Source organism: Rhinoraja longicauda, chromosome 16 (genome assembly GCF_053455715.1).
Source record: "Rhinoraja longicauda isolate Sanriku21f chromosome 16, sRhiLon1.1, whole genome shotgun sequence".
Taxonomy (NCBI): Eukaryota; Metazoa; Chordata; class Chondrichthyes; order Rajiformes; family Arhynchobatidae; genus Rhinoraja; species Rhinoraja longicauda.
Window position 1 is genome coordinate 3,556,660 of NC_135968.1, and position 16,438 is coordinate 3,573,097.

At 51.8% G+C, this 16,438-nt stretch overlaps 2 pseudogenes across 1 annotated transcript; both read left to right on the top strand.

Moving 5' to 3' along the window:
• The first annotated feature begins 1,634 nt into the window (after positions 1-1,634).
• LOC144601127 (uncharacterized) lies at positions 1,635-4,901 on the top strand (annotated as a pseudogene). The gene is made up of 2 exons (XR_013548244.1): positions 1,635-1,781; positions 2,803-4,901. The product of XR_013548244.1 is annotated as an uncharacterized LOC144601127 (transcript).
• An 859-nt stretch (positions 4,902-5,760) lies between these two features.
• LOC144601402 (uncharacterized) lies at positions 5,761-7,064 on the top strand (annotated as a pseudogene).
• Positions 7,065-16,438: the final 9,374 nt, after the last annotated feature.

Sequence of the window (16,438 nt, forward strand, 5' to 3'; positions counted from 1 at the left end):
GCCTAACATCGGTAGTGGGGAAAATGCTAGAGTCAGTTATTAAAGATGTGATTGCATTACATTTGTAAAGTGGTGAAATCATCGGACAAAGTCAGCATGGATTTACAAAAGGCAAATCGTGTCTGACGAATCTTATAGAATTTTTCGAGGATGTAACTAGTAGAGTGGATAAGGGAGAACCAGTCGATGTGTTATATCTGGACTTTCAGAAGGCCTTCGACAAGGTCCCACATAGGAGATTGGTGTACAAACTTAAAGCACACGGTATTGAGGGTTCAGTGTTAAGGTGGATAGAAAATTGGTTGGCGGACAGGAAACAAAGAGTAGGAATAAACGGGTCCTTTTCGGAATGGCAGGCAGTGACTAGTGGGGTACCGCAAGGCTCAGTTATTTACAGTGTATATTAATGATTTGGACGAGGGAATTGAATGCAACATCTCTAAGTTTGCGGATGACACGAAGCTGGGTGGCAGTGTTAGCTGCGAGGAGGATGCTAGGAGGCTGCAGAGTGACTTGGATAGATTAGGCGAGTGGGCAAATGCATGGCAGATGCAATATAATGTGGATAAATGTGAGGTTATCCACTTTGGCGGCAAGAACAGGAAAGCAGAGTATTACCTGAATGGTGAACGATTAGGAGAAGGGGAGATGCAACATGACCTGGGTGTCATGGTGCACCAGTCATTGAAAGCAAGCGTGCAGGTGCAGCAGGCAGTGAAGAAAGCGAATGGTATGTTGGCATTCATAGCAAGAGGATTTGAGTTTAGGAGCAGGGAGGTTCTACTGTAGTTGTCCAGGGCCTTGGTGAGACCGCACCTGGAGTATTGTGTGCAGTTTTGGTCTCCTAATCTGAGGAAAGACGTTCTTGCCTTAGAGGGAGTACAGAGAAGGTTCACTAGATTGATCCCTGGGATGGCGGGACTTTCATATGAAGAAAGACTGGATAGACTAGGCTTGTACTTGCTGGAATTTAGAAGACTGAGGGGGGATCTTATAGAAACATATAAAATTCTTAAGGGGTTAGAGAGGCAAGATGCGGGAAGATTGTTCCCGATGTTGGGGGAGTCCAGAACCAGGGGTCACAGCTTAAGGATAAGGGGGAAGTCTTTTAGGACCGAGATGAGCAAACATTTCTTCACACAGAGAGTGGTGAGTCTGTGGAATTCTCTGCCACAGAAGGTAGTTGAGGCCAGTTCCTTGGCTATATTTAAGAGGGAGTTAGATGTGGCCCTTTTTGCTAAAGGGATCAGGGGGTATGGAGAGAAGGCAGGTACAGGTTACTGAGCTGGATGATCAGCCATGATCATATTGAATGGCGGTGCAGGCTCGAAGGGCCGAATGGCCTACTCCTGCACCTATTTTCTATGTTTCTATGATCAGAGAGGTCGTTGTGTTAAATCGACTGCAGACTCTCCACCCAAAAGGACAAAGTGGATCTTATCCATTGGGGAACGCTGAGCCGGTGATTTCAGGTCATGTCCATGGCGCTCTCTTTACCCAGAAACCTTCGCGACCCAGAATTCGCCCTATGTTGCAGGCGATACCTAGAGGGCAGGCGCGAAGAGCGCAGGATGTGGTGAGGTCAAGGCGCGCATGCGGTCCGCGGACTAAAGACTCCGGAGGATCGGCGGCAGGTAGGAGCGGGGAGCCGGCCCTCGGGGACACGGTGGCCCGCCACCTGGGGACGGTGCGGCCATGGGTAACACACCGGAGAGTTACTTCCGATCCGCAGAGCGCGTTTGGAAGCGCAAACATGGATTCCCTGCCCCCTAGATAGTCTGGTCAGTAGACACAGGGAACTGCGGATGCGGCTTCTCAAAAAAAGGACACAAAGCGCTGGAGTAACGCAGCCGGTCAGAAAAAAAGGGTCCTGACTCGAAAGATCCCCGCACGTTAACACGACCCGACACACAGTTTGTGTACATTTGCACCAAGTCAATTAACCTGCACACCTGTACGTCTTTGGTGTGTGGGAAGAAACCCTCAGTGGGGGTGCAATCCGAGTCTCCGGCGCTGAATGCGGTGTAAGGTAGCAACTCTACCGCTGGAAGGCAGTAGCTCTACCGGGATTTGATATAATAAATATAATACAAAGGAAGCGCAGATGCAAGTTTATTCCAAAGATCGACGCAACTCAGTGGGTCGGGGAGCATGTTTCGGGTTGGGACTGATTCTGATGGGGGGGAGGGTGCCGGTCCTTCCCCCTCCCTCCGTTCAGTGTAGGTGCTGGCAGCATGTGGACGCATGCGCATCGATTGCACCGTGATGGATAGACCTGTTTCTAGTTAGGTGGGGGGTTGTGGGTAAAAGGGTGGGCATGGGGAACACACGAGCGCTTTGCTGCTGAACCGCTGGACGTATTTGGAAACACAAGCAGGGGTTCCTGCCCACCAAGGAGTCTGATCAGTAGATGCAAGAAACTACGGGTGCTGGTTTACAAAAATATTCACATCGTGTTATCGTAAAGCATCAGATCTGAAGGGCCCTGAATCAAAGTATCACCTATCCACGTTCCTGAGGGATGCTGCCTGACCCACTGAGGTATATCAGCACTTGGCCAGTTTACTTTCAGCCTCGCTGTCACGGTTTGACGTCTTAGTTCATCATGGAGACTCATGTTGTTGACCTCCCCGTGGTGAGCCCTGTCAACTGACCTCAGTCAGGCGAACGACAACAAACACAGCAGAAGCACAAGCAGCTTCATAACTTCTGCTGCCTCAAACGCAAGAAGAAGAGGAGGATGGAGACTAAAATCACCTCATCTGAAACACTGATCTTTACCTGTAATCTTTTTTTTTGCAGGATAGAACAAGCACAGAATTGATGTTCGGGAATCTCAAACTCCTTCAGTTAACCAGCACCTGAAGGTGTGGGAGGGATTCACTGTGTCAACTGAGCCGACGTGGCTCCATAAATTACGCAGCATGGAGACATTATTCATTAGCTCTGAGAGTGAGCTGGGATTCACTCAATCTTCCCAGCAGCAAGATCACGCTGTGGAGAAACCATTTCCTTGTCCTGATTGTTGGAAGGAATTCACTCAAGCAAACAATCTGAACAGGCACCAACAGCATGTTCACGCTGGAGAGAAACCATTTCCCTGTCCCGATTGTGGGAAGGGATTCTCTCAGGCCTACAAACTGAAGAGGCACTAGAGAATTTACACAGTGGAGAAGCCATTCACCTGCTCTGCGTGTGGGAAGGGATTTACTGCATCATCTGGGCTACAGACACACCAGTGGATTCACACCGGGGAGAGGCCGTTCACCTGGTCTGAATGTGGGAAGGGATTTATGCAGTCATCTCACCTACAGTCACACCAGCGGTTTCACACTGGGGAGAAGCCGTTCACTTGTTCTGTGTGTGACAAGGGGTTTGGTAAATTACACGGGCTACAAGTACACCAGCGAATTCACACTGGGGAGAGGCCGTTCATTTGTTCTGTGTGGGAAGGGGTTTACTAACATAGGTGCATTACAGAGACACCAGAGAATTCAGACCGGGGTGAGGCCGTTCACCTGCTCTGAGTGTGGGAAGAGATTCATTCAGTCTTCCCAGCTGAAGACCCACCAGCGACTTCACACTGTGAGGAAACCATTTGCCTCTCCCAACTGTGGGCAGGTCAACACTGATGACCTGGTGACCAACCAGCAAATTCACACTGAGTAGAGGCCGTTCACCTGTTCTGTGTGTGGGAAGTGTTTCACTCAGTCTTCCAACCGAGTAACCCATGAGTGAGTTTACACTGGGGGGAGGGGAGGGGAGGGGTGGAGTTTAACCATCACAGTTGCTGAATCTGTTTGCTGTTTAACTAAGCTCTGTTCACAGTTGCTGAATCTGGCTGCAAGTCCACAAGTGTCTACTGGTGTTGGAGTCTGCAGTATCTGCTGCTGCTCATCACATCTAGGACTGAATACTGTTCACTGGGCACCATTGGGGGTTTGAGTTTGGGTGGATTTTGACTGAGAATTCACTCAGTCATCTGCGTTACTCACACACCAGAGAATTCCCACTGGGGAGAGGCCACTCATCTACTCTTAGTGTGAGAAGAGATTCATACAACTTGCTCAGCTGAAGATCCAACAACGAATTCATGCTGTGTGGAAAACATTTGCTTCTCCCTGCTGAGGGTCGGGTTTCACTGGTAAATCTAACCTGGTGACACACCATAGAATTCACATCAATGAGAGGACATTCACCAGTTTAGTGTGCGGGAAGGGTTTCACTGAGATAATGGCACACCAGCTCGTTCACACTCGGAGAAGGTTTAACTCAGATCTTGGTTCAGTGTTTAACACCTCTTGCAAGTCCACAAGCGACTGCATTTTTTGTCTCTGTGGTTATTCCTGATGTTCATCACAACCAGGGCTAATTTGGGTTACATTTAGAGTTTATTCTTATGTTGTTAGTACTTCATATAACCGGGCTGGATTTTAATATCTTGGATATGTAGCAAATAAAGTTCTGTTGTAAAACATCTGTGACTCTCTCTGCAAACAATATACCTAGGCAGGTCATTTGGCGCATCTGGTCACTCAGTCTTTCTCCTCTGTTATCTTCTTTGGAATGTACTTGTTCGTCTTTTACCTGTTTATTCGGGGAAGGTAAAACGGTTATTGGTTCATAAGTCTGAATTGCGACACTTGTAAACGTAATAGTTTTCACAACTAAACGACTACGTCGTTTGCGGGAGGTCACTGTTCTCCAGATACAAGGACCAAGTGTCTGTTGTCTACTGGGGAACGCTGAGCCGGTGATTTCATGTCCATGACGCCCTCTTTACCCAGAAACCTCCGCGCCCCAGAACTCGCCCTATGTTGCAGGCGATACCAAGCGCGCAGGCGCAGAGTGCCCCGGAGTGAGTAGTGTAGTGATTAAATTTTGAAGTGATCCTTAGTACCTGAACTGATGTACAGCACTTTGGTCAACGTGGGTTGTTTTTAAATGTGATATCTACAAATAAAATTGACTTGAATTTTTGACCAAGTCGAGGAGATCTAGTTTGTGTCTTCACGTGATTTTTAAAAAAAAATCAAAATAGGCTTTATTCGAGAAATAAATATATACAATGCATGATCCTTACAAAACTCCGTCCGGAGGCTACACGTACATTCAATACTGCTTACACAAATCACACAATTTTTACCCCACACCCTTGCCACTCACGATTACAATCAGGCCGACCACAGTCTCAGAGGAACAGGAGAGAAGGAATTATTCACAAAAAGCTGGAGTAACTCAGCAGGTCAGGCAGCATCTCGGGAGAGAAGGAATGGGTGACGTTTCGGGTCGAGACCCTTCAGGAGAGAAGGAATGACGTTCAGTGCAAGATAAGGTCCGTTTAAAGATAGTCCGAGGGTCCTCTCCCTGTGGCACCCCATGGCATTGCCATCGTCATGTTTATCACCATCAATCCTCTGGGGGTGGGTGACCAGTGAGCAGAATGTTCACTGGACCAGCCAGTGAAACACCGTGTTGCTCACAGTGGGGACCTGGCACTTGTCCAACAGGGGAGGAGTGAAAACCTGGGCCAAATTCCAGGTGAAGGAGTGGCAGAAACGGCCCACTCTAACGAAGGCAGAAATTAAGTTGATGAACTTGATGTTGAGCCCAGACAGAAAATGAGGCGCTTGTTCCCCCAATTTACTTTCAGCCTCTCTGTCACAGTGTGACGTATTTCACCGCAGAGACAAAAATTACCTCGTCTGTAACACTGGTCTTTACCTGTTAATTTATTGTAATCTCTTTTTCCAGGGTAGAACAAGCAGAGGATCGATGTTCAGGAATCTGAAACTCATTCATTTCACCAGCACCTGAACGCGTGGGAGGGATTCACTGTGTCAGTTAATCTGACGAGATGCCAGTGAGTTCACAGCATGGAAAAATTACTCACCAGCTCTGAGTGTGGCGAGGGATTCACTCAATCTTCACACCTGGTGACCCAGCAGCAAGTTCACGCTGTGGAGAAACCGTTTGCCTGCCCCCATTGTGGGAAGGGATTCTCTCGAGCTAGCCAGCTAAAGGGGCACCAGCAGATTCACACTGAGGGGAGGCCGTTCGTCTGCCCTGAGTGTGGGAAGGGATTAACGCGTGCCCACACACTGAGGATTCACCAGCAAGTTCACGTCGGGGAGAAACCGTTTACCTGCCCCGATTGCGGGAAGGGATTCGCTGAGCCGTGCCAGCTGAAGAGGCACCTGCACGTTCACGCTGGGGGGATGCCGTTCACCTGCCCAGAGTGTGGCAAGGGGTTCATCGGGTCATCTCATCTGCAGGCGCACCGGAGAATTCACACTGGGGAGAGGCCGTTCATCTGCTGTCAGTGCGGGAAGGGCTTCATTTGTTCATCCGCGTTGCTGAGACACCAGCGAACTCACACCGGGGAGAGGCCGTTCATCTGCCCTGAGTGCAGGAAGAGGTTCTCGTGTTCTTACGCACTGAGGATTCACCAGCAAGTTCACGTCGGGGAGGAACCGTTTACCTGCCCCGATTGCGGGAAGGGATTCACGCGTTCCGACACGCTGAGGGTTCACAAGCAGCTTCACGTCGGGGAGAAACCGTTCGGCTGTGCAGATTGTGGGAAGTGATTCACTCAATCGTGCCAACTGAAGAAACACCAGCATCTTCACAGTGGGCAGAAGCCGTTCACCTGCCCAGAGTGTGGCAAGGGGTTCTGTGGATCGTCCATGTTGCTGGTACACCTGCGAACTCACACTGGGGAGAAGCCGTTCACCTGTTCTGACTGTGGGAAGGGGTTTAATGTGTCGTCTCAGCTGCAGATCCACCGGAGAACTCACACCGGGGAGAGGCCGTTCACCTGCCCCGAGTGCGGGAAAGGTCTCATTTCTTCATCCGCGTTGCAGATACACCGGAGAACCCACAACGTGGAGCGGCCGTTCGTCTGTTCTGAGTGCGGCAAGGGGTTCAGCCAATCTTCTCACCTGAAGAGTCACCGGCGAGTTCACGCGGTGGAGAAGCCGTTTGCCTGTCCCGTCGGCGGGAAGCGATTCCTTCGAGCTGGGCGGCCGAAGTGGCAACAGCAGGTTGACTCCGGGGAGAGGTGACCGACAGGTCCGCGGGTTCAGACCGGGAAGAGGTCGTTCACCTGCTCCGAGTGTGGGGGGGGGGGTGGGGGGTCGTGCGTTCTCACGCACTGAGGGTTCACACTGGGGTAAATGTAAAAAATGTCCCTGGTTTGTGTAGGATAGTGCTAGTGCGTTACCTGATGGGTGAGCCGATAGCTCAAATATTCAAGTGAGTCCCACCTTTTGCTCGCACTGAACAGGTGAATAACTCCAAGGGGTGGAGTCTGGTGTAAGGGTTAAGCAGACAATTTCAGCTGTAGTAAACGCAACATGGAGTTATTAACTAAATCAACAGCTCTGCATTCCAAAGCGCCTCGCAAACAAGATTCAGACGCGTTATCTCCGAGAATTGACCTTGCAGCTGTGGTCAGGGTGTCTCGGAATTCCCTGGGAAAGCATAGCATTGGTGAGGAAAGCAAGACAGCAGGATCTACTGTATCTGCTTTTCCAGGTGTCAACTTCTCTACATCGGCGAGACCAGGCGCAGGCTCGGCGATCGTTTCGCTGAACACCTCCGCTCAGTCGGTCTTAACCTACTTGCTCTCCCGGTGGCTCAGCACTTCAACCGCCCCCCCCCCACTCCCACTCCCAATCTGACCTCCTCTATTGCCAGAGTGAGGCCCAGCGCAAATTGGAAGAACAGCACGTCCTATTTCGCTTGGGCAGCCTGCATCCCAGCGGTATGGACATTGCCTAATACGGGACAAGGGCGGTCCCGTACAGGACAAACCAATTTAGCCCAAAATACGGGATGCCCCAGCTAATACGGGACAGTTGGTAACCCCAGGCAGTGGCATGGTCTGATATGAAATGCCGTAAAGGATGGTGTCAGGCGCCCTTTCGGTCAAGAGAGCCCCAGCTTTGGACTGTGTTGCGAACGGTGCCAGGTGATCGAGGACAGGAACATCCAGCAGCGTGCTCTGCTGCGTACTCAGGGTTTGTGAGCGCGTGCAGAGACACCTGAGTTTATGTGCCTTATTTAGCAATGTAATAAATTGCTTGGTGAATCAAACTCTGTTGTCTGAACCTAGTGATTTGTCGAACACAAAAATACTCACATGCCAGGGGGAATTACGGAGGCATATTAATCTACAAACCTGCATGTACCTCTTTGGGATGTGGGAGGAAACAGGAGCATGCGGAGGAAACCAACAAGGTCACGGGGAGATTGTGCAAACTCCACACAGAGAGCACCACAGGAGGGGAGTGAACCTGGGTCTCTGGTACTGTCAGGCAGCGGACCCTGCCATTGTGGAGAACATCAGGGGTCCCTCTACGCAGGGATTCTGCCCATCGGGGAGGAGGGTATTGCACCGAGGAGTGCCCTGCAACCTGTTTCTCTCGCGGTTCACAGACTCGCCAGCCACCCGCCACTTTTGTAGGGTGGAAGAGTCTGTGTACCACGTGTACATGGAGTGGTGAGGCTGCAGCCCCCTGTTCCAATATCTAAAGGGGCTGCTACTTGCCTTCTGGCTGCACTTCTCACCTGCCATCCTCATCTTTGGACACCCTGTAGGGGAGAGGGTCGGAGGGGGGGGGGGCAACCTTCCCCCTCATCGACGAACTGTGCACTGCAAGGGCCAGGAAGCGAGCGGGCAAGATCAACTCTGACCCCTCTCACCCTGGCCACCCAAACTCTTTGAAGCTCTCCCCTCTGGAAGGCGACTCCGGACTGTCAAAGCCGCCACAGACATAAAAACAGTTTTTTCCCCGCTAGTAGTAACTCTACTCAATAACCAAAAGTCCGTAGTCTCTTTTCGCTCTAGTTTATTTCATTCACATGTTTAAACTAAAATGTTGTATTCTTAATGTTTTCTGCTTTATTCTTAATTGTTTACTGGGTGTTCATGTTGTTGCTTGCGAGTGGAGCACCAAGGCACATTCCTTGTATGTGTACATACTTGGCCAATAAATTTATTCATTCATTCATTTGGTGTCCAAACATGATTACAATCAGGCAAACCACAGTGTAGAGGAACAGGGAATAACGTTCAGTTCACCACCATTAATCTCTCGCAGGGTGGGTGACCCGTGAGCAGAATGTCCATCAGACCAGCCACGAAAACACCGTGTTGCTCACAATGGGGACGTGGGACTTGCCCAACAGGTGAGGAGTGAAAACCTGGCCCAAATCACAAGTGGAGGAGTGGCAGAAATGGCCCACCCAGATAGAAGATGAGAGCTTGTTCCCCCAATTTACTCTCAGCCTCTCTGTCACAGTGTTGATGTCGTCTTTCACCGTAGAGACAAAATTAATTACCTTGTCTGATACATTGGTCTTTACCTGTTAATTTATTGTAAACTCTTTTTCCAGCGTAGAACAAGCAGAGGATTGATGTTCGGGAATCTCAAACACATATATTTTATCCAGCACCTGTACAAGATACCAGTGAGTTCACAGCATGGAAAAATTACTCACCAGCTCTGAGTGTGCGCAGGGATTCACTCAATCTTCACACCTGGTGACCCAGCAGCAAGTTCACGCTGTGGAGAAACCGTTTGCCTGTTCCCATTGTGGGAAGAGATTCATTGAATCATCTGCGTTACAGGTACACCAGAGAATTCACACCGGAGAGAGGCCGTTCACCGGCTCTGAGTGTGAGAAGGAATTCAACCGAGCTTTCCAACTGGTGACCCACTAGCAAGTTCATGCTGTGAAAGAAACATATCCCTGCCGCGATTGTGGGAAGGGATAAACTCAGGCAGACAGCCTGGAGAAACACCAGCTTATTCAGAACAAAGGAGAGGCCACTCACCTGCACTGTGGGAAGGGATTCACTCATTCATCTGCGTTACAAATACACTGGAGAATTCACACTGGGGAGAGGCTGTTCGTCTGTTCAGAGTGTAGGACAGGACGCAAACAATCTTCTCACTGAACAGATACCAGCGCCCTAGTAGTGCAGGCCGAATGGTGTTAAAAGCACTGGAGAAGTAGTAAAAACATGACTCTCACAATGCTTCCCGGTTTCCCTGATGACTCCAATGGAATGTTCTAGTACTCCCTCTTCCTCTGTTTAGTCCGGGGAGGGTGAGTGGGTGAAACTTGTATTTGGTTCATGAGTCTGACAGTTTCAATATTCGGCAATAGACAATAGGGGGAGGAGTAGGCCATTCGGCCCTTCGAGCCAGCACCACCATTCAATGTGATCATGGCTGATCATTCTCAATCAGTACCCCGTTCCTGCCTTCTCCCCATACCCCCTGACTCCGCTATCCTTAAGAGCTCTATCTAGCTCTCTCTTGAATGCATTCAGAGAATTGGCCTTCACTGCCTTTTGAGGCACTTGTAAGTGTAATGATTTTCACAAGTGATCGACCAGGCTTTCCACATACAAGGACCAAGTGGCTGCTGCCCTTTAGGGGACGCTGATCCGGTGATTTCAGCTCATGTCCATGGCGCCCTCTTTACCCAGAAACCTCCGCACCCCAGAACTAGCCCGATGTTGCAGGCGATACCAAGCGCGCAGGCGCAGAGAGCCCCGGAAGTGGTGCGGCCATGCGGTCCGCGGACAAAAGACTCCGGAGGATCGGCGGCAGGGAGGAGCGGGGGTCAGTCAGCACCGAGGCGCGGCCTGAGGAGCGCCCCCCCCGGCTGCGGGGACAATCGGTGCGGCTCTCGGGGACACGGTGGGAGCGCATCGAATGCACGGACAGCGGTGAGAGGAAGCGTCCCGACCCGGACCACGACCCGCGCACCTTCCCCACCCACCCATGAGTCTGTAGGAAGGGTCTCGACCCGAAATGTCACCCGCTCCTTCTCTCCAGAGATGCTGCCTGACCCAGGGCCGTCTTTACAGCATTATGGGCCCCGGGCAAAGCAGTGTACTGGGGCCCCTCCTCCTCCTCCCACCCTTCCCGTCGCAGCTGGACACAAAATGCTGGAGGAACTCAGCTGGACAGACATCATCTCTGGATAGAAGGAAAGGTGTGACAGTTTGGGTCGAGACCGTCCTTCAGGCTGAGAGTCAGGGGAGAGGGAGATATGGAGATGAGGAAGTGCAAGGTGTGTGAACGAGGCAAAGGTAATGGAGTTCTAGGAAAATGTAGAATAGATCATTGTTAGCTAGGAGTAGGTCACAACAATGCAAACAGAGAGAGGCCCAGAAGCGGTTGGAAGCGGTTGGAGCAGCGTCCGGGCGGTAGGTTTAAAAACCCAGCGCGGGGCTTTGTTCACCCAGAGGCCCAGAAGCGGTTGGAAGCGGTTGGAGCAGCGTCCGGGCGGTAGGTTTAAAAACCCAGCGCGAGGCTTTGTTCACCCAGAGGCCCAGAAGCGGTTGGAGCAGCGTCCGGGCGGTAGGTTTAAAAACCCAGCGCGGGGCTTTGTTCACCCAGAGGCGGTTGGAAGCGGTTGGAGCAGCGTCCGGGCGGTAGGTTTAAAAACCCAGCGCGGGGCTTTGTTCACCCAGAGGCCCAGTTGGAGCGTTGGCGTATAAACGTCCCCACACACTTTAAAAGAAGTGTTCTGGAGGAAGCCGCTGATTGGTGGAAGCGGACTAGAGGAAGCAGCTGATTGGGCGTTGTAATTCTGCTTTTTATTCGTACTTTTAGTTAAGGGTTCGGTGAGTTCAGGGTTCAATGAGTTAAGGGTTCGGTGAGTTCAGGGTTCAATGAGTTAAGGGTTCGGTGAGTTCAGGGTTCAGTGAGTTAAGGGTTCGGTGAGTTCAGGGTTCAGTGAGTTAAGGGTTCGGTGAGTTCAGGGTTCAGTGAGTTAAGGGTTCAGTGCTTTTTAGTAAAGGTACAGTTTAAAAAATTAAGAGGGATTTGATTTAATTTGGGGGTAAGACATGTCAGATGAGATCGGCCCCGTGGAATGCTGATCCCGCAACATGTGGGAGATCAGGGATTTTGTCGGTGTCCCTGATGACTACGTGTGCAGGAAGTGTGTCCAGCTGCAGCTCCTGGCAAACCGCATTGAACGGTTGAAGCTGCGGTTGGACTCATTCTGGAGCATCCAAGAGGCTGAGAAGGTCGTGGATAGCACGTATAGCGAGTTGGCCACACCACAAGTAAAAGATAGGCGGACAGAAAGGAAACGGGTGGCCACTAGCCAGCGTAGCAGTAGGCGGGTAATGCAGGAGTCCCCTGCGGTCATCTCCCTCCTAAACAGATATGCCATTTTGGATACTGTTGGGGGAGATGCCTCATCAGGGGAAGGCAGCAGCAGCCAAGTTCATGGCAACGTGGGTGGCTCTGCGGCAAAAGAGGGGAGGAAAAAGAGTGGAAGGGCTATAGTGATAGGGGATTCAATTGTAAGGGGAATAGATAGGCGTTTCTGCGGCCGCAAACGAGACTCCAGGATGGTATGTTGCCTCCCTGGTGCAAGGGTCAGGGATATCTCTGAGCAGCTGCAGGACATTCTGAAGGGGGAGGGTGAGCAGCCAGTTGTCGTGGTGCACGTTGGCACCAACGATTTAGGTAAAAAACGGGATGAGGACCTACAAGGTGAATTTAGAGAGCTAAGAGATAAACTAAAAAGTAGGACCTCAAAGGTAATAATCTCTGGATTACTACCAGTGCCACGTGCTAGTCAGAGTAGGAATAGGAGGATATTTTATATGAATACGTGGCTTGAAAAATGGTGCATGGGGGAGGGATTCAAATTTTTAGGACATTGGAACCAGTTCTGGGAGAGGTGGGACCAGTACAAACAGGACGGTCTGCACCTGAGCTGGAATGGAACCAATGTCCTAGGGGGAGTGTCTGCTAGTGCTGTCGGGGAGGATTTAAACTAATGTGGCAGGGGGGTGGGAGCTGGAGCAGAGAGACAGAGGGGTGTAAAATGAGGGTAGAAGCAACAGGTAGCAAGGTGAAAAGTAAAAGTGACAGGCAGACAAATCCAGGGCAAAAATCAAAAAGGGCCACTTTTCAACATAATCGTACAAGGGGTAAGAGAGTTGTAAAAACAAGCCTGAACGCTTTGTGTCTCAATGCAAGGAGTATACGTAATAAGGTGGATGAATTAAATGTGGAGATAGTTATTAATGACTATGATATAGTTGGGATTACGGAGACATGGCTCCAGGGTGACCAAGGCTGGGAGCTCAACATCCAGGGATATTCTATATTCAGGCGGGATAGACAGAAAGGAAAAGGAGGTGGGGTAGCGTTACTGGTTAGAGAGGAGATTAAAGCAGTGGAAAGGAAGGACATTAGCTTTGAGGAAGTGGAATCGATATGGGTAGAGCTACGAAACACTAAGGGGCAGAAAACGGGACCTTTTCGGAATGGCAGGCAGTGACTAGTGGGGTACCGCAAGGCTCAGTGCTGGGACCCCAGTTATTTACAGTGTATATTAATGATTTGGACGAGGGAATTGAATGCAACATCTCTAAGTTTGCGGATGACACGAAGCTGGGTGGTAGTGTTAGCTGCGAGGAGGATGCTCGGAGGCTGCTGAGTGACTTGGATAGATTAGGCGAGTGGGCAAATGCATGGCAGATGCAATATAATGTGGATAAATGAGGTTATCCACTTTGGCGGCAAGAACAGGAAAGCAGAGTATTACCTGAATGGTGACCGATTGGGAGAAGGGGAGATGCAACGTGACCTGGGTGTCATGGTGCACCAGTCATTGAAAGCAAGCATGCAGGTGCAGCAGGCAGTGAAGAAAGCGAATGGTATGTTGGCATTCATAGCAAGAGGATTTGAGTTTAGGAGCAGGGAGGTTCTGCTGCAGTTGTACAGGGCCTTGGTGAGACCGCACCTGGAGTATTGTGTGCAGTTTTGGTCTCCTAACCGGAGGAAAGACGTTCTTGCCTTAGAGGGAGTACAGAGAAGGTTCACCAGATTGATCCCTGGGATGGCGGGACTTACATATGAGGAAAGACTAGATAGACTGGGCTTGTACTCGCTGGAATTTAGAAGACTGAGGGAGGATCTTATAGAAACATATAAAATTCTTAAGGGGTTGGAGAGGCTAGATGCGGGAAGATTGTTCCCGATGTTGGGGGAGTCCAGAACCAGGGGTCACAGCTTAAGGATAAGGGGGAAGTCTTTTAGGACCGAGATGAGAAAACATTTCTTCACACAGAGAGTGGTGAGTCTGTGGAATTCTCTGCCACAGAAGGTAGTTGAGGACAGTTCATTGGCTATATTTAAGAGGGAGTTAGATGTGGCCCTTTTTGCTTAAGGGATCAGGGGGTATGGAGAGAAGGCAGGTACAGGCTACTGAGCTGAATGATCAGCCATGATCATATTGAATGGCGGTGCAGGCTCGAAGGGCCGAATGGCCTACTCCTGCACCTATTTTCTATGTTTCTATGGGGCCCCTATGCTCGTGGGCCACCGGGGCAAGTGTTTCGAAAAAAGCACTTAGAGTGTGTCTGGGTGAGAGAGAGAATGGGGGGGTCTGAGAATGGGGACTGGGGAGGGGGACAACAGGGGTCGTTGCGGAGGGGGCTTGGTGGTGGGGAAAGAGGGGTACTGGGAAAAGAGGAGGTCCCCCTTCCCCCCTCAACCCCTTCCTCCCCCTTCCTTCCCACCTCCATCCCCACTCCCTCCTCCCCCTCCCTCCCCAACTCCCTCCCCACCTAACTCCCCCCTCCATCCCTCCCTCCCCTACTCCCTCCCCCCCTCCCTCCACCCATCCCTCTCCCCCTCCCCCCTCCTTCCACCCTCCCTCCCCCCCCTCCCGGGGAGGTCCTCCCCCTTCCCCCCTCCCTCCCTCTCCCCTCCTCCCTCCCCCTCCCCACCTCCCTCCTTCCCTCCCTCCCCTCCTCCCGGTTACAATGGAAACCCTACGAGGACGGGCCCAACGGGGAAAGAGGGGTACTGGTAAAAGGGGAGGTCCCCCTCCCTCACCCCTCCCCCCCTAACTCCCCCCTCCCTCCTTCCCTCCATCCCTCTGTCCCCTACTCCCTCCCCCCCTCCCCTACTCCCTCCACCCATCCCTCTCCCCCTCCCCCCTCCTTCCACCCTCCCTCCCCCCCCCTCCCGGTTACAATGGAAACACTACGAGGACGGGCCCAACGGGGAAAGAGGGGTACTGGGAAAAGGGGAGGTCCCCCTCCCTCCCCCCTTCTCCCCTACCCCCCCTCCCTCCCCTCTCCCTCCCCCCCTCCCTCCCCCTCCCCTCCTCCCTCCACACCTCCCTCCCCCTTCCCTCCCTCCCCTCCTCCCAGTTACAATGGAAACCCTACGAGGACGGGCCCAACGGGGAAAGAGGAGTACTGGGAAAAGGGGAGGTCCCCCTCCCTCCCCCTTCCCCCCTCCCCTCCTCCCTCCACACCTCCCTCCTCCCTCCCTCCCCCTTTCCTCCCTCCCCTACTCCCGGTTACAATGGAAACCTTACGAGGACGGGCCCAACGGGGAAAGAGGGGTACTGGGAGAAGGGGAGGTCCCCCTCCCTCCCCCCTACCCCCTCCCTCCCCTCTCCCTCCCCCCTTCCCCCCTCCCCTCCCCCTCCCCTCCTCCCTCCACACCTCCCTCCTCCCTCCCTCCCCCTTCCCTCCCTCCCCTCCTCCCGGTTACAATGGAAAGCCTACGAGGACGGGCCCAACGGGGAAAGAGGGGTACTGGGAAAAGGGGAGGTCTTCCCCCTCCCCCTACCCCCTCTCCCTCCCCCCCTTCCCCCTCCCCTCCCCCCCTCCTCCTCTCCCCTCCCCCTCTACCCTTCCCCCCTCTCTCCCCCTCCCCTCCACACCTCCCTCCTCCCTCCCTCCCCCTTCCCTGCCCCCCACTCCCCTCCCGGTTACAATGGAAACCCTACGAGGACGGGCCCAACGGGCACACTTGTGCTAGTATACAAATAAAATTGACTTGACTTTTTGATCAAGTCGAGGAGATCTAGTTTGTGTCTTCACATGATTTTTTAAAAAAAATCAAAATAGGCTTTATTCGAGAAATAAATACCTGATCTTTACAAAACTCCGTCCGGTGGCTACACGTACATTCAATACTGCTTACACAAATCACACAATGTTTACCCCACACCCTTACCACTCACGATTACAATCAGGCCGACCACAGTCTCAGAGGAACAGGAGAGAAGGAATGACGTTCAGTGCAAGATAAGGTCCGTTTAAAGATAGTCCGAGGGTCCTCTCCCTGTGGCACCCCATGGCATTGCCATCATCATGTTTATCACCATCAATCCTCTGGGGGTGGGTGACCAGTGAGCAGAATGTGCACTGGACCAGCCAGTGAAACACTGTGTTGCTCACAGTGGGAACCTGGGACTTGTCCAACAGGCGAGGAGAGAAAACCTGGGCCAAATCCCAGGTGAAGGAGTGGAAGAAATGGCCCACTCTAACAAAGAAAGAACGTAGGTGAATTTGATGTTGAGCCCAGACAGAAGATGAGGCGCTTGTTCCCCCAATTTACTCTCAGCCTCTCTGTCACAGTGAGACGTC